Source organism: Vicia villosa, unplaced genomic scaffold (genome assembly GCF_029867415.1).
Source record: "Vicia villosa cultivar HV-30 ecotype Madison, WI unplaced genomic scaffold, Vvil1.0 ctg.000101F_1_1_1, whole genome shotgun sequence".
Taxonomy (NCBI): Eukaryota; Viridiplantae; Streptophyta; class Magnoliopsida; order Fabales; family Fabaceae; genus Vicia; species Vicia villosa.
The window spans coordinates 728,459-749,056 of record NW_026705011.1 but is presented as its reverse complement, the minus strand read 5'-3'; the positions used below and the strand labels follow the sequence as shown (position 1 = coordinate 749,056).

General features: G+C 39.7%; 1 non-coding gene across 1 annotated transcript; it reads left to right on the top strand.

Annotated features, from left to right (window-relative positions):
* The first annotated feature begins 15,717 nt into the window (after positions 1-15,717).
* Positions 15,718-15,824, top strand: LOC131624053 (small nucleolar RNA R71). The gene has a single exon (XR_009290439.1). It is a non-coding gene; the product is annotated as a small nucleolar RNA R71 (small nucleolar RNA).
* Positions 15,825-20,598: the final 4,774 nt, after the last annotated feature.

Genomic DNA, 20,598 nt, shown 5'->3' with positions numbered 1-20,598 from the left:
TGATTGTTTAGCGCACAGTAAAGGAAGAATAGTTCATGTTGATTTACCTTATGGTTGTTGGATCTCGCAAAAATAGTATGCCCCAAAACACGTTGAAAATAACGTATAGCGGGCTTTTGAATGTGAGAAGCATGTAGGGCCCTCCAACCAGTAGGAACTTCGCCAGTGAGATTAATGTGAATACAAGATTACACTCAAAGATGTTTTTGATTCATGGCAAACTCAAATAAGCATTCAAACAACAAGACGGAAGCAGAAAACTTAAAGAAAAGCAAGCATTGATCATTCATAGGTCAACCCATTATGTTTATATGTTTATAGGTTGCCTCAACACAAGCAAAACAAGAAGAATGCAGAAAAACAGCAGTTAGGTCGACCTACCATCAACCCAGGTCGACCTAAATTGATGAATTCTACATACCAGCCTGTTAGGTCGACCTACACATCAACTAGGTCGACCTAATCTGTGAAAATGTCCCCAGAATGCATCAGAAGAAGATTCTGGTCGACCTACTCCTTCAACAGGTCGACCTAACTGGGAGCAAAATTCTGCAAGCTCTTTTAGGTCGACCTAAGCACTACAAGTGGTCGACCTAACTGATCAAGAAAGTTCAAAAATCAGTTTTTCTTGGTTCTAACTGTTATGCAATCATATATATTGTACAAGGGTAATTATTCAAGTAACACCAACGACTGAAAGATACACAAACGCTTCTCATCTTCGTTCTTCATCATCTCCAACACAATTACACATAATCATTCTTGCGTTGCGGGTTAGTGATGAGTTCGATAACGTCCATGGAACGGAATTGAAGATTCCTAGTGGGTGAAGGTTTGTGGGGTTTGTTGGTGAATAAAATCTGCGGGTTTTGTCCTCCACGACGGGTGGTTCTTGGGGGTTTTTATCAAGAGGCGTTCATTGAGGATTCGGCTGAGTGTAACGATTGAGGAACGGGGAGTTCAAGGAATCAAGACACTGCAGAAGGGAATCAAAGTGAAGCTCTTGGATAACCTTGATCTGGCTCAAGATTAAGGGGGAAGAAGATTCAAAGGATCGACATAATTGGTTTATCGTTTATCGCTTTGTTATCTTCTTTGTATATACTACTTTCAACATTAATGAAAGATTACCCAATTTCAATTTGGAGTTGGGGGCAGACGTAGTCGTAGCGAGGACGATCGACGAACTGCCTAAACAAATATCGTGTTCTTGTCGCTTTTACTTTCTCTTTTACTTTCTGTTCATAATTGGTTATAAGTGCAAAATTGATCAACGATTCGAGTGTTAAAATTGTGAATTAAAGTTCTGGACAAACATCACAATTCACCACAACTTGAATCACTATCAATTTGAACGTATCACCAAGTGTTTGTGTTTTTGCTTAATCCAATCTTACTGCATTGCAAATCAAAATTGTCAATCTAGAAGTTAATTGGTTTTCAGTTGTAAAACGTATTGTTTAGCTATCATATTACTTCACCATCAATTCCACTTACTCTTTGGTTTTGCAACACATACGACCTTTGCAATAGCGGTCCAGAATAGACGCAAGTCGATTCAGAACCGCTTTCGCTCGAGTCAGTAGAAAAATCCTTAAAAACTTAGTGAGATCTATTCACCCCCCCCCTCTAGATCTTTAGGCCAGCGTCTAACAAGTGGCATCAAGAGCTCTGGTTTATTCCGTGCTACGTGAAACACTTATTGGAAAGATGGCTTCTGGACCTAAAGGGGCTCATAATAGAGCTCCAGTTTTCAACGGAGAAAACTACGGCTATTGGAAGGATTGTATGTGTGTCCATATCAATGCAATTGATAGGAACATCTGGACAGCTATTGTCAATGGTCCATTTCAGATCACTATGACAAATGCAGCTGGTGCAGTTGTTCCAAAACCAGAAGATACTTGGAATGCTGAAGATGAAAAGAAATATGCATACGATTGGAAAGCGAGAAACATTCTAATCTCAGCTCTAGGAGTTGATGAATACTATCGCGTTTCCCATTGTAGATCAGCTAAAGCTATGTGGGACACATTGCAAGTTGCCCACGAGGGAACGGATGATGTCAAACTAGCTAGGATCAATACGTTAACTCAAGAGTTCGAACTTTTCCACATGGAAGATGGTGAAACCATCGAAAGCATGCAGAAAAGATTCGTTCACCTGAAAAATCGATTAAATTCTCTTGATAGACCTGTTTCCAATGCAGTTGCTACTAACAAAATCTTAAGGTGTTTGAACAGGGAATGGCAGCCCAAAGTTACAGCAATTAAGGAAGCAAATGATCTCAACACTTTAGACATTACCACTCTCTTTGGTAAACTAGAGGAACATGAACAGCATCTTAAATGCCTTGACATGCATGAGAAGAGGACAAAGAAAGAAAAGAACATGGAGAAAGAGGTAGAGAAGAAGTCAATAGCTCTAAAAGCTTCGAGCTCCAAGACCTCAAAACGAGAGCCAAAGGATAGTGACACAAGTGATGACGAAGACTCCGATGATGAGGAAATGGGACTGTTTGTGCGAAGATACAACAAATATCTAAAGAAAAATGGAGCAAAACATTCCGACAAAGGATTGATCAACTATAGAAAGCAATCAAACATGTTCAAACAAGATGACGACAACAAAGGAAAGATCAAAGGTCTTTGCTTCAATTGTGGGAAAGCCGGTCACTACAAACCGGATTGTCCATACCTTAAGAAAGAAAAGGAGAAGAACCAAAGCAAAGGTCATAACAAATCTAAAAGAGCTTACATAGCATGGGAAAGTGATTCATCTAGTGAAAGCTCATCAAGCGATGAAGAAGAATCAGCAAACCTATGTTTCATGGCTCATCAAAACAAGAAAAAGAAAGCTGTAAGTCATCTTAAACCTGAACTCGTAGATAAGGTATCTCATTCTCAACTAAAACTTGCTTTTGAAGAATTACATAGAGATGCAATTAAAGCTTTCAAACTTTTGGCCTCAAATAAGAAAATATTTTCATATCTTGAATCAAAAGTTGAGAAAACCGAAAGGGATATGGAAGCTTTAAAACAATCTATGCTAGACATTCAAAAGGACAAAGTTGAAATAGATCCTACATCATGGTTTGGTTGTGAGACATGTCACATTTGGCAAAAAGAAGTGAGAGATCTAAAAGCCAAGTTAGACAAGGCTCTACAACCAAAAGTGACTTTTGCGGTTGATCCAAACAAGTTCAAAAGATCGTATACTCCTTTATATAGTAGATACACTTTTGTACCAAAAGTATCAACTAGCAAAACTCCATATTCTCATCATATTACCTGTCATTATTGTTGCAAAAAGGGACATACCATTGAAAAATGCAAATTTAGGAGAATTTTAGTTCCTAAAGGAGTATTTCAATGGTTGCCTAAGTGCAACAAATTGTGTACTCACCATCCAGGACCCAATGAAGATTGGGGACCTTCCACTCTAATTTAATCTCGCAGGAAAAGTGTCTTGACATCGCCGAACCGTGGTAGTTCCTTGACAGCCGGTGCTCAAGACACATATAGGTAGACATACCAATTTTGGTATGTCATCTATGAAGACAGTTTGAAGAATCATACTTGGCAAAGGAAATGTAGGTGTTCTAGCCATCGTAAATGTATGAGATACATTACAAATACAGATATTCCGAAAAATACTTAGGACGCAGTACTTGATGTGCAAATTGGCAAGTTGCATTGCAAAGAGATTTTAAACTTATTCTTAGCAGAATATTGTTTGGGACTATGTCCCGCATCCGGGAGAACATCGAGTAATCGATACTAAATAAGTTTTTCGCAAAAATCAACCTGTGAAACATTCCATCAAAACAATTCATTATCAAATCTAGGAGTATGGCACACTGACAAGAAGACTCCACACAATGATGACAAAACACCTACATATTGAGAAAGCGGTAACATGTTTATTGTTCACTTCCAAAAATTTTATTGATGCTATAATATGCTATCAATTAACATGCTTATAGTGACTTCATGTGCTCTTATCTACTCTTCTCAAATACTTATGTATATATGTTCATCATTTCATTCATAACATACAATGGTTGTGCATTCAAGCAAATGACAAAACAAAAATACATCATATAGAAACATTTCTAAGGCATTTTCATCATTGAAAGAAACTTAGGTCGACCTACCCTGTATTTGAGTCGACCTACATAAGAAGCTTCTTTAGAAAAACCAAATAGGTCCAGTTGCGTCGACCTACTCACAATTTAGGTCGACCTAATTTGGTCATTTGTTGTTATTACTTCTGTTAGGTCGACTCAGCTTCATTTTAGGTCGACCTACTGCGTAAATTTTTCCATATTTGGGTCTGTTAGGTCGACCCGACCCAATAACATTCATTCAAAACACTCCATTCTTGCATTCCCTCTCATTCTCATCTCCTTTGGTACGGCTAACCCTAATTCCTCAAACTCAAAACTGTCAAAAATTTTCCCTCTCTCACTCAAAGCATCTCCAACCATGCCTCCAAAATCAAGAAAAGGAAAGGAAATTGCTTCCAGTTCATCATCTCAACCGGTAAGTGCTCTTGTTCATCCTGATTGTAGAGAAAACTTTGAGAAGTGGCAGATGAAAAGGAAAATTGTTAAGCAATATACTTATGATCCAAATCTTGTCGAAAACATGCATATCCCTGATGTCGCTGCGTTAATTGAACATCAAAATATTCATCCCTTATTGCAATGTGATACCCCCTACTGTGAAAATACCGTTAGGGCTTTCTATGCAGGATTTACAAAAGGAGACGGTTGTAACTTCCGTTTCAAAATGGGATCTAGATCGCATGTTGTTGACAAACGGGTCTGGATTAGTATCTTTGGTCTGACAATCGTTGGTGATGAACTCCGTATGGTAGACGGGGATGTACCGGGAAACTATGACCATGAGGCCTACATGAAGTCAATCCTCAAAGATCCTTCCGTATTTGACAGATCAAATGAAACAATAACAGCTGGTCATTTGAAGCGAGATCCTAGGCTCTTGAACTGGGTAATCTCAAGAATCATTCGACCAAGGGCAGGAGGATATTCGAGAATTGAAAGAAATGAAGTGGTGCTCATGTATCTGCTGCAAAATAGAACGCGTCTACACTGGCCTCACTTCCTAGCTGCTAAGTTTCATGAGGTCAAACAGAAAACTACAGCCCTATGTTATGGTTCAATCATTCAAACAATTGTCAATCACTTTGGTATGCGACTTGATCACTTACACTACACTCGCGTACATCAATCCCAGGAATTCTCACAAACCACCTTGACTCTTATGGGATATCATTGGAATCCTGTGAGGAAAACATATTATCTCATTCAAAAAGGAACAGGGAAGGTTATCTACAACTATGATGATCCTACGGAGTTTGGAAACAATGTAGGAAATGAGGAAGAGGGAAACGATCAAGAAATAGCAAATGAGGAGGATCAAACCATGGAAGACATAGCTCATGACACAGATCCAAATTGGCAATATGTTCCGTCTCAACAGGAAGAAGTTCCTTAGGGATACACTGCTCCACCTCCTCCTGATCAATCTAACATAATATCTATGCTTGAAGCTATGCAACTTCAACAACAGCAGAACTTTGAAACTCAACAGCTTCAATTTCAAACAATGCAGCAGCTTCAACAAGATAGATATGAGGAACAACAACGTCAATACCAATCTTTGTACGGCTTGGTTCAGGAACAAAGGAACGATTTTGAAACGTTTGCATCCAACTCCATATTGAGGCAGAATCAGTTTGAGGAAACGGCATTGCATCGTCATGCTAACATCAGCCAAAGCTTCAACACTCTTAACATGTCTGTGCTGGATTTGTTGGAACAGGTTGAAGAAGATCGACCTCATACATTTCAAAGAGGAAGAGGAAGAAGGGGCAGGCGTTAGGACATATCGTTTATCATATCATCATTTCATTGCATTTCATGCCATTAAGTTTTTTTTGTTTTGTTGTTAAAAACATTATATGATGTAGCACTCTATGCCTTCTTTTATAATTCTCTTGAACTACTATGTATGTTGTTAGCTTGCTTTAAAACATGATTAGCTCTTATGATTTCACCATTTACATGTTATCTATCTCTATGACTACCAGTATTCTTTATTTTTCTTGTTTCTCTCCTACTCTGCTCTCTTGGTTTCTCTTTTTGATGTTGTCAAAGGGGGAGATAGATACAATAGATGCTGAGTGTACGGGGGAGCCTTGGTGAGAGATTGCCCTGTTGAGAGATAGATGCTGGATGTACGGGGGAGCCCTGTTGAGTCTTTATCATTTACGACCAAAGCTTAGACGAATGGTTGACGAATGGTTTGCCATCATCAAAAAGGGGGAGTATGTGAATACAAGATTACACTCAAAGATGTTTTTGATTCATGGCAAACTCAAATAAGCATTCAAACAACAAGACGGAAGCAGAAAACTTAAAGAAAAGCAAGCATTGATCATTCATAGGTCAACCCATTATGTTTATATGTTTATAGGTTGCCTCAACACAAGCAAAACAAGAAGAATGCAGAAAAACAGCAGTTAGGTCGACCTACCATCAACCCAGGTCGACCTAAATTGATGAATTCTACATACCAGCCTGTTAGGTCGACCTACACATCAACTAGGTCGACCTAATCTGTGAAAATGTCCCCAGAATGCATCAGAAGAAGATTCTGGTCGACCTACTCCTTCAACAGGTCGACCTAACTGGGAGCAAAATTCTGCAAGCTCTGTTAGGTCGACCTAAGCACTACAAGTGGTCGACCTAACTGATCAAGAAAGTTCAAAAATCAGTTTTTTTTGGTTCTAACTGTTATGCAATCATATATATTGTACAAGGGTAATTATTCAAGTAACACCAACGACTGAAAGATACACAAACGCTTCTCATCTTCGTTCTTCATCATCTCCAACACAATTACACATAATCATTCTTGCGTTGCGGGTTAGTGATGAGTTCGATAACGTCCATGGAACGGAATTGAAGATTCCTAGTGGGTGAAGGTTTGTGGGGTTTGTTGGTGAATAAAATCTGCGGGTTTTGTCCTCCACGACGGGTGGTTCTTGGGGGTTTTTATCAAGAGGCGTTCATTGAGGATTCGGCTGAGTGTAACGATTGAGGAACGGGGAGTTCAAGGAATCAAGACACTGCAGAAGGGAATCAAAGTGAAGCTCTTGGATAACCTTGATCTGGCTCAAGATTAAGGGGGAAGAAGATTCAAAGGATCGACATAATTGGTTTATCGTTTATCGCTTTGTTATCTTCTTTGTATATACTACTTTCAACATTAATGAAAGATTACCCAATTTCAATTTGGAATTGGGGGCAGACGTAGTCGTAGCGAGGACGATCGACGAACTGCCTAAACAAATATCGTGTTCTTGTCGCTTTTACTTTCTCTTTTACTTTCTGTTCATAATTGGTTATAAGTGCAAAATTGATCAACGATTCGAGTGTTAAAATTGTGAATTAAAGTTCTGGACAAACATCACAATTCACCACAACTTGAATCACTATCAATTTGAACGTATCACCAAGTGTTTGTGTTTTTGCTTAATCCAATCTTACTGCATTGCAAATCAAAATTGTCAATCTAGAAGTTAATTGGTTTTCAGTTGTAAAACGTATTGTTTAGCTATCATATTACTTCACCATCAATTCCACTTACTCTTTGGTTTTGCAACACATACGACCTTTGCAATAGCGGTCCAGAATAGACGCAAGTCGATTCAGAACCGCTTTCGCTCGAGTCAGTAGAAAAATCCTTAAAAACTTAGTGAGATCTATTCACCCCCCCCCCCCCTCTAGATCTTTAGGCCAGCGTCTAACAATTAAACCACAGGTCGAAAGCATGTTGCTCCCATGAACGACCATTGAGTTCTTGAAAGATAGTGCGGAGAGCATTTGGTGACGTATTAAAGTGCAAGTACGTAGCCACTACTTCTTGATCCAAAGTATATTCACGGTTGAACATCCGAAATTGGATGCTACCGGTTGAGAGCGGTTGATCGGAAGGAGTGTCGTAGTTGAAAGAACTCAAGAACTCTAAGACGAGCGGCTCATAAGTGGGTACTGGTTCGGTACAAAGATGGTGTAGGCTAGATTTAGTGAGTAAACGGGTGACACCATCAATGAGGCCTAGAGTTTCTAGACATTCGATGTTCACAAAGTTTGTGGGAACAACCGAACGTTCATAGAAAGCGAGGTATTTGGTTCTTTGAGCATCGTTGTCGTCTTCTCGGAAAATAATATTTGAAAGGTCGGGAGGTGGTCTCTCAGGACGCACACTACGGATGATTGAACGTGGAGGCATGGTGAGTTTGAAAATGGAAAATAGAAATGAGAGTAGAATGGTAGAAAATGGTATGAAGGTTGTGAAAAGTAAGAGTGGTGGTGGTGTGGTTTTATAGTGAGGTTTGAGAATGGTGTGGTTAATGTAGAATTAAAATGGATTAATGGTGGTGTTTGAAGTTTGAATGGAATAGAGAAATGGGAAATGATGTAGAGTTAAAGAGGTGAATGATGGAGGATGAATGATGTTTATGGTGTTTAAATGGAATAAATAGGGGAAGAATGAGGAAGAATGAATTTTGAAATTCAAATTCAAAATTCAAAAAGTGGAGTAAAGAGATTTTGCGTGGTCAAACTTGCAGACTGCTGGCCTTGGGAAGACGCGCGTCTCAGGCAGCCAGTCTGCTGGGGAACAGGCATGGAGACGGGCGTCTCCTGTCCTTTGCATGCAGAGGCTGGTCCCACAGAGGTGGAGACGTGCGTCTCCTAGCCCAGGGACATGGTTTCCACGCGTGTGGTGGTGTAGTCACGTGCTGACAGATACAAAATTATGAGAATAGCACAGATGGGACATGTGATGTTACTATAAACAGCTAAATACCAGACTGAGTGAGTTATATGCATTCATGAATATATAGCAGTCAGACAGCAGAATATTATAACACAGCAGCAGTAATAAATAAAATATTGCATTTAAAATTAAACCGGTACTGAGTGTTGACATGAGCAGAATGTAAAAGTGCAGAAAAATGAAAATCTAAACTAGGAATAGAAATTGCTAAAACTAGAAATAAAATCTAATAATCTAAACGGTAACATCTAGCCACGTCTATTGTTGTGCACATTAGAATAAATGTGTTTGAAGACTTCGTCGAACTGAACATTGACGGTGTCGATGAAATCGAAGAAATGCATTTGCAAAGTGTGAAGCTCGTTGCGCACATGTTGTACATCTTGTTGCAGTGCAGTGATGGCTTGCTCGTGCGTGTTCAGATTAGGCATTCTTTGATTCACCGATGCGGTGGATGCAGCGGGTTGTTGTGGCTCGAGCTCGACATCAGTCATATCAACAGTGTAATCATCAGCAGAATGTTCAGAAGGAGTTTCAGGCTCATACTCAGGTATAGGTTCATCTACAGAAAGAGGTTCATAATCAGGAATGGGTTCATCTTCAGGATTAGGGTCATAGTATCCAGGAGGAGTGTCAGGCTCAGATTCTGATACGTGCATTTCCTCATCAAAATGTTCATAAACTTGAGGGGTTTCAGGTGAGGGTTCTCTCTCAGGAATCTGACCATAGTAAAGCCAGTTAGCAGGGTTATGCACACTCGTCCTTGGATTCGGTAAGGTGAACTGATCCAATACTTTGTTATCAATGAGTAAATCAAACTGATCAGGTCCAAGGTTACCGATGATACCTCGGTTAAAGCAGAAATGAATGTCCATAGAATTGTGGGAACCAAGAGGTGTCAATCTAAGCAAAAGTACTCTCATTCCTATAGCATTAGCAATCATAGTGACAAATCCGCCGATCCTAATAGGTGAAACTTCGTCTTGCGTGATGCGCTCGAAGTTTGTTAGCATGAATGCGATGGCATTGACCGGGCAATTCTGAGAGGAGCAGAACATGATGAATAACTCTTCTCTAGAAACTTCAGTGATATTATCAGGTTTTCCAAAGATGTAGTGAGCAATAATCTTATGGAAGTATCTGAAAGCGGGGTTATGGATGTTCTCAGACTGGAATTCGTTCTCTTCAGGGTTGTCGTTTCCAGTGATCTTGCCCCAGTATCTTTCCAACTCCCAGTAAGCAAGACTGTCTTCAGCTACTTTGGTGTATGCATCTGATCCATGAGGTAGCTCTAGCATTTCAGCAAAGTCTCGGATGCAAAAATTAAATTCCATACCAAAGAGTCTAAAGAGAATGACTCCTTTTCTCAGTCCTTGTCCACAGTTAGGAAGATAGGTCAGGGAGCTCAAGAATTCCAGAGTGAGCTTCCGGTAGGTACTAAACTTGCGGAACAAGTGAGAACCAGTCCAACCAATTTGGTTTAGCAGGTGCAAAACGCTTCCTTCGATACCAAGTCGTACCATAGTCGGTTGGTGAGGGTAGCAAGTCAAATCCATTTGTCTTTCAGCCAGCTTATCAAATCTTGTTTCTTGTCCTCTACCACGGAACACAACTTCCATATTATCGACTTCTTGCATCTTAGTTAGTAGTTAAGAAAAACCTAGAAGTTGAAAATATTAAGATTAAGTTAGAACTAGGCTAGTGTTTATTTAAAATAGAAATAAAATTAAATAACAAGTTATAATAATAAATATAATTATAAAAGGAAATATTTTCTCGAATTAAGATAGCAGTTATAATTATAATAATTATTATAAGATGTATGAAAAAAAAGTAAAAAAAAATGATTAAAATTAAAATAATTAAAAATAGAATAGATTATTTAAATGAAAATTAAAAGGTTAAAAATAAAAATAAAGTAAAATAAAAGAATAAATAAATGTGGGTTGTCTCCCACCAAGCGCTTTGTTTTATGTCGTAAGCTCGACGATTTTAAAAATAGAAAACTATTTTTTCGAATGAGCGGGCAGCTCGTCAAGTTTAAAAACTTCGATGTTTTCATCGTGTTCGAGATGATGGTAATACTTAAGGCGTTGCCCATTGACGACAAAAGGTTTGACGGTTTCTCCTTTGATTTCTATCGCTCCACTCGGAAATATGTTAGTTATTTCGAAAGGGCCGGACCATCTAGATCGTAACTTACCAGGAAATAATTTTAGTCTAGAATTAAATAAAAGTACTTTATCGCCTATGCTAAAATTTTTCCTAGATATACGCTTGTCGTGCCATTTTTTCGTTCTCTCTTTATAGATTTTGGCGTTTTCGTAAGCGTCTTGTCTAAGTTCTTCCAATTCGTTTATGTCTAGAAGTCGTCTCTCACCAGCGGCAGTGTAGTTTAGGTTTAAGTTCTTAATGGCCCAATAGGCTTTATGTTCTAACTCTACCGGTAGGTGGCATGATTTTCCATAAACGAGTTTGAATGGGGTAGTTCCTATTGGAGTTTTGAAAGCTGTTCTATAAGCCCATAAAGCTTCATTTAGCTTGGTTGACCAATCTTTCCTAGATATAGCAACAGTTTTCTCCAATATTTGTTTTATTTCGCGGTTAGATACTTCTACTTGTCCGCTTGTTTGTGGGTGGTATGGTGTAGCTATTCGATGATTTACTCCATATTTTCGAAGGAGTTTCTCAAGTATTCTTGAAATGAAATGGGAACCACCATCGCTAATTACCAATCTTGGCACACCGAACCTAGGGAAGATGACGTTTTTGAAGAGTTTGATAACTACTCGTGTATCGTTTGTAGGAGAAGCGATAGCCTCTATCCATTTTGAAACGTAATCGACAGCTACGAGTATATATTGATTTCCAAACGACGACGGAAACGGACCCATAAAGTCTATTCCCCAGACGTCAAATATTTCTACTTCAAGAATGCCTTTTTGAGGCATTTCATCACGTCTCGAAATGTTTCCGGTTCGTTGGCATCTATCACAGTTTATTACAGCAAAATAAACGTCTTTCCACAGGTTGGGCCAGAAAAGTCCATATTGAAGGATTTTGGCGTAGGTTCTAGATGTGCTATGGTGTCCTCCACACGGTGCAGAATGGCAGTGTGTTATTATACTTCCTATTTCTTTCTCGGGTACACAACGTCTAAAGATTCCATCGGGGCCTCTTTTGAACAGGAGTGGGTCGTCCCAATAGTAATGTTTTAGGTCATGGAAGAATTTCTTCTTCTGTTGGTAACTTAGATCAGGAGGAAGCACACCAGCAGCTAGGTAGTTTACGAAATCTGCATACCAAGGTGTGTCAGAGCGGGCTAAAGCTATTTCAGCTAAGTTGTTGGTTTCAGCGTTTGGATGGTATGGTTCGAATTCATTTGCTTCTAATTGAGCGATGAGTCTTTCATAAGGGAAATCATCGTCAATTGGTACTTGTTCGGGTTTTAGATTTTCCAATCGAGAGAGGTGATCTGCTACGACATTTTCAGTACCCTTTTTATCTTTAATTTCCAGGTCGAACTCTTGTAGTAACAAGATCCATCTCAAAAGTCTTGGTTTGGCGTCCTTTTTGGTTAGGAGGTACCTAATGGCGGCATGGTCAGTGTATATGATTATTTTGGCTCCTACCAGGTAAGAACGGAACTTGTCTAGTGCAAATACGACAGCTAATAATTCTTTTTCTGTCGTGGCATAATTCATTTGAGCTTCGTCTAGGGTTCTACTCGCATAGTATATGACATGTAGTTTCTTATCTTTTCTTTGCCCTAGAATGGCTCATACAGCATAATCACTCGCGTCACACATTATTTCGAAAGGCTCATTCCAGTCGGGAGGTTGCATAATTGGCGCAGAGATTAATGCTCGTTTAAGCGTATGAAATGCTTCAGTGCATTTATCGGTAAAAATGAATTCGGCGTCTTTCATTAGTAGTTCAATTAAGGGTTTTATAATTTTAGAGAAATCCTTAATGAAACGTCAGTAAAAACCAGCGTGTCCCAGAAAACTTCTTATTTCTCTAACGGTTTTGGGAGGTTGAAGGTTTTCGATAATTTCGATTTTAGCTTTATCTACTTCGATCCCTCTATCGGATACGATGTGTCCAAGTACAATTCCTTGTCGAACCATGAAATGGCATTTTTCCCAATTAAGGACTAGGTTAACGCTTACGCATCGTTTAAGTACCAGTTCAAGGTTCTCTAAACATGTTTCGAAACTTCCTCCACAGACAGAGAAGTCGTCCATAAAGACCTCCATTATTCCATCTAGGAAGTCGGCAAATATTGCCATCATGCATCTTTGGAAGGTCGCGGGTGCATTGCAAAGCCCAAAAGGCATTCGTCTATAAGCGAATGTACCATAAGGACAGGTAAACGTGGTCTTCTCTTGGTCGTCAGGGTGGATAGGAATTTGGAAAAATCCGGAGTATCCATCCAGATAACAGAAATGCGAGTGTTTAGCTAGGCGTTCGAGCATTTGATCTATGAAAGGTAAAGGGAAATGGTCTTTTCGGGTAGCTTTGTTTAGCTTCCTATAGTCAATGCACATTCTCCATCCAGTTTGGGTACGTTGTGCTACAGATTCGCCTTTAGCGTTAGTGATTACAGTAACTCCTCCTTTCTTTGGTACAACGTGAACAGGGCTAACCCATTTACTATCGGATATAGGATATATTATTCCGGCTTCTAGCAGCTTTTGGATTTCCTTTTTAACCACATCGCTCATAATAGGATTTATCCGCCTTTGATGTTCCCTAGAGGTTTTACAATCATCTTCGAGCATAATGCGGTGCATACAGAGGGAAGGACTTATTCCTTTTAAATCTGATATGTTATATCCTAAAGCGGTCGGGTATTTTCTTAGGACATTAAGTAATTTTTCAGTCTCGGTTCGTCCTAAGTTGGCGTTCACTATAACTGGTCGGTTTAGTTCTTCGTCTAGAAATTCGTATCTAAGATCGGTAGGAAGTGTTTTCAGCTCTATAGCAGGTTTCTTAGGTCCAGGTATAGGATCGGGAGTTAAAGCTAAGCATTCACTCAGGTGGTCATCTTGATATTCCTCACGCCAGTTGTCATCTTCAAGAATTGGCGGCATAGGAATTCTTAGGATCTCAGTTTCCTTATTTGGTTCGGATTTTATTTCTTTGACACACTCGTCGATTATGTCAGCAGAACAGCATATGTCAATTATAGAAGGTGCTTTTAGGAATTGGGAAAGGATAAATTCTATTTTCTCTTCTCCTACTTCGAAAGTAAGCTTTCCTCGCTTTACATCTATAATTGCACCAGCGGTTGCTAAGAACGGTCTTCCTAATATGATCAGGATGTTAGAATCCTCTTGGATATCCATTATGATGAAGTCAGTTGGGATGTAGAATTGACCTACACGAACAGGGATATTTTCTAACATTCCTACAGGGTATTTTACTGAACGGTCAGCTAGTTGAAGAGACATTCTCGTTGCTTTAAGCTCACCTAGATTTAGTTTCTTACAGGTTGAAAGAGGCATCAAACTAACACTAGCTCCTAAATCGCACAAGGCCTTCTCTATAATGGTTTTACCTATTACGCAGGGTATAGAGAAACTACCAGGGTCTTTCAGTTTTGGAGGCATGTTATTTTGGATGATAGCACTACATTCAGCAGTAAGCGTTACGGTTTCGTTATCCTCGAGTTTCTTTTTGTTTGATAAGATTTCTTTTAGAAATTTAGCGTACGAAGGCATTTCAGTTATGGCTTCTGTGAATGGTATGGTTATGTTTAATTGTTTCAGAAGTTCTACAAATCTTTTAAATTGCGCTTCGGTTTTTGATTTAGCTAATCTCTGAGGATAAGGAATTGGTGGCTTATAAGGTGGTGGTGGAACATAAGGTTTCTCTTTTTCAGGTTCCACTTTGTTATTGTTCTCTTTAGTCTTAGCAGTTTGGTCATCAGTTGATGTCTTTTGGGTTTCCTTTGGCTCTTGTTGTGACATGGGTACGTTTTGAGTTCTAGGATCAGGGTCCATCGTAATTCGTTCCACTTCGTAGTGTTATTGCGTTCGCATGTCCTTTAGGATTAGGTTGTGGTTGAGCAGGAAACGTGCCAGCAGGGGCAGCAGTAGGTGCTTGTTGTTGGGCTACTTGTGAGATTTGAGTTTCTAGCATTTTGTTATGAGTAGCTAAAGCATCTACTTTGTTCGATAGTTGTTTTAGTTGCTCGCTGTTGTGGATGTTTTGGTTCAGGAAGTCTTTATTGGTTTGTTGTTGGGAAGCTATAAAGTTTTCCATCATGATTTCTAGATTCGACTTCCTAGGGGTATTTTGAGCAGCTACAGGCGCTTTTTGGTAGCCAGGTGGTACAGCAGGTGCTTGTCCAGGTGCGTACAACGCATTGTTGTTCTTATAAGAAAAGTTCGGGTGGTTTTTCCATCCAGGGTTGTACGTGTTAGAATAAGGGTTCCCTTGAGCATAGTTTACTTGATCAGATGGGACTCCAGTCAAGAGTTGACATTCGGCAACTACATGTCCAGTCAATCCACAGATCTCGCAGTTAGGTGTTACAGCAGCAGCGGTGGCTGAAGGAGTGATGGTTAAGTTCTCGATCTTTTGAGTTAAAGCGTCTACTTTAGCGTTAACACGGTCTATACCACTTACTTCGTACATTCCTCCTTTGGTTGGGGTTTTCTCTAGAGCGGCTCGTTCTCCACCCCATTGGTAATGGTTTTGTGCCATGTTCTCTATGAGTTTGTATGATTCATCATGGGGTTTGTCCATTAATGCTCCGCCAGCAGCGGCATCTATAGTCATTTTAGTGTTATATAAGAGACCACCATAGAAAGTATGGATGATCAGCCATGGTTCGAGTCCATGATGAGGGCATATTCTAAGCATGTCCTTGTAACGTTCCCAAGCTTCGAAGAGTGATTCGTTATCTTTCTGGGTAAATCCGTTGATTTGACCTCTAAGCATAGCAGTTTTGCTAGGCGGAAAGTATCTCGCTAAGAACACTCTCTTCAATTCGTCCCATGTGGTTATGGAATTAGAAGGCAGGGATTGAAGCCACGCTCTAGCTCTATCTCTTAAGGAGAAAGGAAAGAGACGTAATCGAATAGCTTCGGGACTAACGTTGTTAGCATTGACAGTGTCGGCGTATTGCACGAACACAGATAAATGAAGGTTAGGGTCGTCTACAGGGCTTCCAGAGAATTGATTCTGTTGAACAGCTTGGACCAGCGAAGGTTTCAGTTCGAAATTGTTTGCCTCAATCGCAGGTGGTGCGATACTTGAGTGCGGTTCAGCGCGCGAAGGAGCGGCATAGTCTCTAAGCGGACGAAGAGCAGCCATCTCTAACTTTGGGGTGATTTGATTAATTTGATCAGTAAAAGTCAATTCCTGATTAATAGGAATTGGTGCTACTTCGGGAAGATTGCGAGCTCGATGTTTGACGTTAATGAAACGTTCGATCTTGTTAATTCGTTGTATTAAATCTCCTCCTTGTGAACGAGTATTTGGCATACAATCGTTCAGAAAGAAAGGGAAGAATTGTCCTAGTCTCTACGGTGTAACAGTGAGTTACGATATCGACTTAAATAGTCCCCGGCAACGGCGCCAGAAACTTGATCGCGACTTTACGTGTCTATAAATCTGATGACTGCAAGTGCACAGTCGTGTCGTGTAGTTTTAAAAGATATCGAATCCACAGGGACTATGAATCGATCTACCGTTATCTAAGGTTACTATGTAAAGCTAGGGCTACTAAAATTTTGATTGTTCCTAAGGGAGAGTGATAGTGAGAAATAAAGAATATAATAAAAGACAGGTATCAGTATGTATTTCGTTTAACTTAAGGTAATCCGAAGGTCCATTGGCTTTTGCATAATTTAATTAAAAATCTTTACTAATTCAATTGATTAAAAATCCTCGTCTCAAACTTTCGCTCTGTTGATTCAGATTACTATCCTAATCCTAATGTACGCTTTCGCCATCCCATTAGATTTTAGAAGAGCTTTTTGGAAACAACGTAATTAATAAAATGCCTATTTTATGAAGTTGTTATCTATTTAAATCCCCTAATCTCAAACTTTCGCTCTGTTGACTCGGGACATGCTAATATCCCTAACGTACGCTTTCGCCATCCCGCTCGGGTGTAAAAACAATTTTTGAAAATAAATAAGTCCCAATTAGTTTTAATACGCTTTCGCCATCCTTAAAACTAATGTCCTATGTCTACTATCTGGTTAAAGATCTCAAACTTTCGCTCTATTGATTTTAACCTTTGACCGTCTTAACCCCTCAAACTTTCGCTCTATTGGTTTTAAGACTTACTAATTAAATTAGACATATAAACCAAAAATAAGTGATATTTAATAAAACATAATTAAGCCAATTTATTTCGGATCCCTCGGTTAACTTACTCTACATACCGACACCTTAGTAATTTAGCCAGACATATTAATATGGTTAAACATGCATAAATAGATTCGGTTTATAATAATAGGCATGTTAATAGGCATACAATATATCATGCAAATAAACAGATAAATAAGGCGGTAAATATTAAACCTGAATTAAATAAATGGCAAGTAAATCTTCAAGTATCGAACCTCCACCACAAGTTGGCTGGATCGTTCTTCGGAATTTAAACGGACAGAAAATAAAACAAGGAAATAAAAACGATAAATCTAACGTAAGGCTAGATTTATAAAAAGTTCACAACAATTTCCGGTGTAGAAATCGTTGTGAAAAAATAAGTGTTTGAATGAAAGCAGAATGAAAAATATGATTCGCGGTACAATTTCGGCAGCACTTCGTTGGCAGGAAATCGGACACTTTGGACTGAAGTGACTGCTTCTATTTATAGGGGATGCTTTGCAGTGACGTTGCGTGAAAAGAGGAAGCTCTTCAGACTGGCTTGGAGACGTGCGTCTCCGATTCTTCAGGAAGACTGGGCACATGACTTGAGACGTGCGTCTCAAGTGGAGAAACTTTAGGGAAATGGAGACGTGCGTCTCCCTTTTGCTGATGTGGCATAGAGACGTTGGAGACGTGCGTCTCCGCTTACTTGTGTGGATTGGGCTGCTTTCCTTCGTGGGCTGGATTGCTTCATTGGGTCTTTGGGTCTCTTTCAGCACACTTGGGCCTTATTTGCACTCCCTTTTTACTTCAGCACCTACTTTTCGTCTTTTAGGCATAGATATGGGTCGTTTTAGCTCCATTTCTTCTCTTTTTCACAATTAGTCATAATAAGAGTGTAAAACCTGAAACAAAGCAAAAACTCGCGTAATATCATAATAAATCAATATAATAAACGGAAAATGCTATAAATATCTATGGATTTCAGGCTAAATATACGATATAAAATCGTGTTATCAATAACCCTGATGGTCTCTCTTGGTCTCAGAAGATCATGCCTCTTACTAATGGGAATATCCATTGGTACAATCCTGCTTATGACATTGGCGAGATTATTGATAGTTGTGGAGAATTCCCTAATGTACCTCTTCTTGGTATACAAGGAGGAATTACCTACAACCCCATTCTTGCAAGGCGTCAATTTTGTTACCCCATGAAGGAGCGACCCGCTAGTATTCTTGTGTCAGGAATCTTCTATCTTAATCAAGATGGAAATTCGGATATGAGAAATCGGTTTGTGCGCGCTTGGCACCATATCGATAGGAAGATACATTTAGGAAAGAAGCAATGTGTTGCTCTCAAAGACTATACTGATTGGGTTCGAGCTAGAGCTCACACTTTTCAGATGCCTTATTTACTCGAGGAGCCTTCTCTACTCATTACTCCACCTTTGTCTTTCACTACTCCTAATGAAAGTAGTGAAGAGCATCTAGAGCTCGTGGCTAAGTTGAGATCGGAAAGAGATGCTTGGGAGAAGAAGTTTCATGATTCGGAAATTGAGAATAAAGAGTTGAAGATACATTTGAAAGAAAAGGATGAAATGCTTGATATCCAAGATGGTTGGTTGATGGAAAAGGATGATCAGATCCGTCATCAAGAAGAGTTACTTCAACAACATGGAGAAAAGAGAAAGAGACAACAAGAGGATTTATTTTCCTCTAGTAGTCAGGAAGGTTCAGTTGCATGGAAGGAAGTTGCTGATAAGCTGATGGTCGAGAATGCTCATTTGAAGGCCTTTTATGAAGATGAGTTGGAGAAGCTCTGTAGGAAGCTGCAGAAAGGAGTTGGATCTTCGTCAGAAGTGTTCCTTTCTAGTTTTTAGCTTTTCCTTTGTTTTGTAATTTTGGATCTTTGAATCCTTTTGTAAGCTTTTCCATTATTAATGAAGATTTTGTTATGTTGTTTTTGCTAATGTTTACAATTAATGTCTTAAAGTTTCTTGAAAACAAATAAAAGTCAGTTGCATTGCATTTCATGCATCATTCTGCATTTTGGTCTTGCTTCCGAGAGTATTCCCGAGGTCTTATTCAATGTTCTTCATACAGAATCAAGTTGTCTCACCGGTATAACACTCGAGCTAACTGCAAGAAGAAGATGGAAAGTCTTGAACAAGAGAATCGTGAGCTGCACGAAGAGGTTGTTACTTTGAAATCTGGTGTGGATCGTCTTACTGCTCTGGTTGAGACATTGATGGCTGCTCATACTCAGAATCAGAATCAGGTTCCTCCTCCCAATGCCCAAGCTCAGGGTCAGGCCACTGTGATTTCTGAAATTGCTGCCACAACAATTCCTGCTGTTCCTGTTGGTGCTACTCAGCAACGTATGCCTAATGGATATCCCTGGGATATGCCTGAAGGTTATCTGTCTGTTCCTGAGATGACTCGTCCGTTGACTCCTGTTATGGTCAACACGTCTCCTATTGTTCATACTGGTCCTTTTGTCCCGGGGCCAATTTATGATGCTGCTCCAAGTGAAATTCAAGATAGAATGGATGGTTTCCAAGATCAGTTTGAAGAATTGCATAAAGAGATGAAAGCCTTGCGTGGGAAAGAACTGTTTGGAAAGAGTGTGCATGATCTCTGCCTTGTTCTCAATGTGAAAGTACCTGCTAAGCTCAAGCTGCCTGAATTTGAGAAGTATAAAGGAAATTCCTGTCCTCAGGCACATCTGGTGATGTATGTAAGGAAGATATCCACTCACACTGATGATCAACGTCTGTTGATCCATTATTTCCAAGACAGTTTGACTGGAGCTGCTTCTAAGTGGTATATGGGCCTTGATAGCACCCATATTCGCACTTTTAATGACTTGGCAGAAGCGTTTGTGAAGCAATACAAGTATAATGTGGACATGGCTCCTGATAGGGATCAATTGCGAGCTATGATGCAAAAAGAAAAGGAATCCTTCAAGGAATATGCTTAGAGATGGCGTGAGGTTGCCGCCCAAGTGATTCCTCCGATGGAAGAGAAAGAGATGACTAAGATTTTCCTTAAGACTCTTGGTCCGTTTTACTACGAGAAGATGATTGCAAGTGCTCCTGTAGACTTCACCAAAATGGTGGGTATGGGTGTCAGGTTGGAAGAAGCTGTGCGAGAAGGTCGTCTGGTTCGGAATGACAATTCGTCTGGTGGTGCGAAGAAGTATGGTTCTTCATTCCAGAAGAAGAAGGAATCAGATGCTAATGCTGTTTCTCATGGGAGGAATTGTCGATTCAGAAATCAACCTCAACAAGTGGCGTCAGTAACTCCTGTTGTGAATTCAGTGCCTGTAGCTCCTGTTAATCAACAACCAGCAAGGCGGAATCCGTATCCTCGAGTTAATATTGATCCTA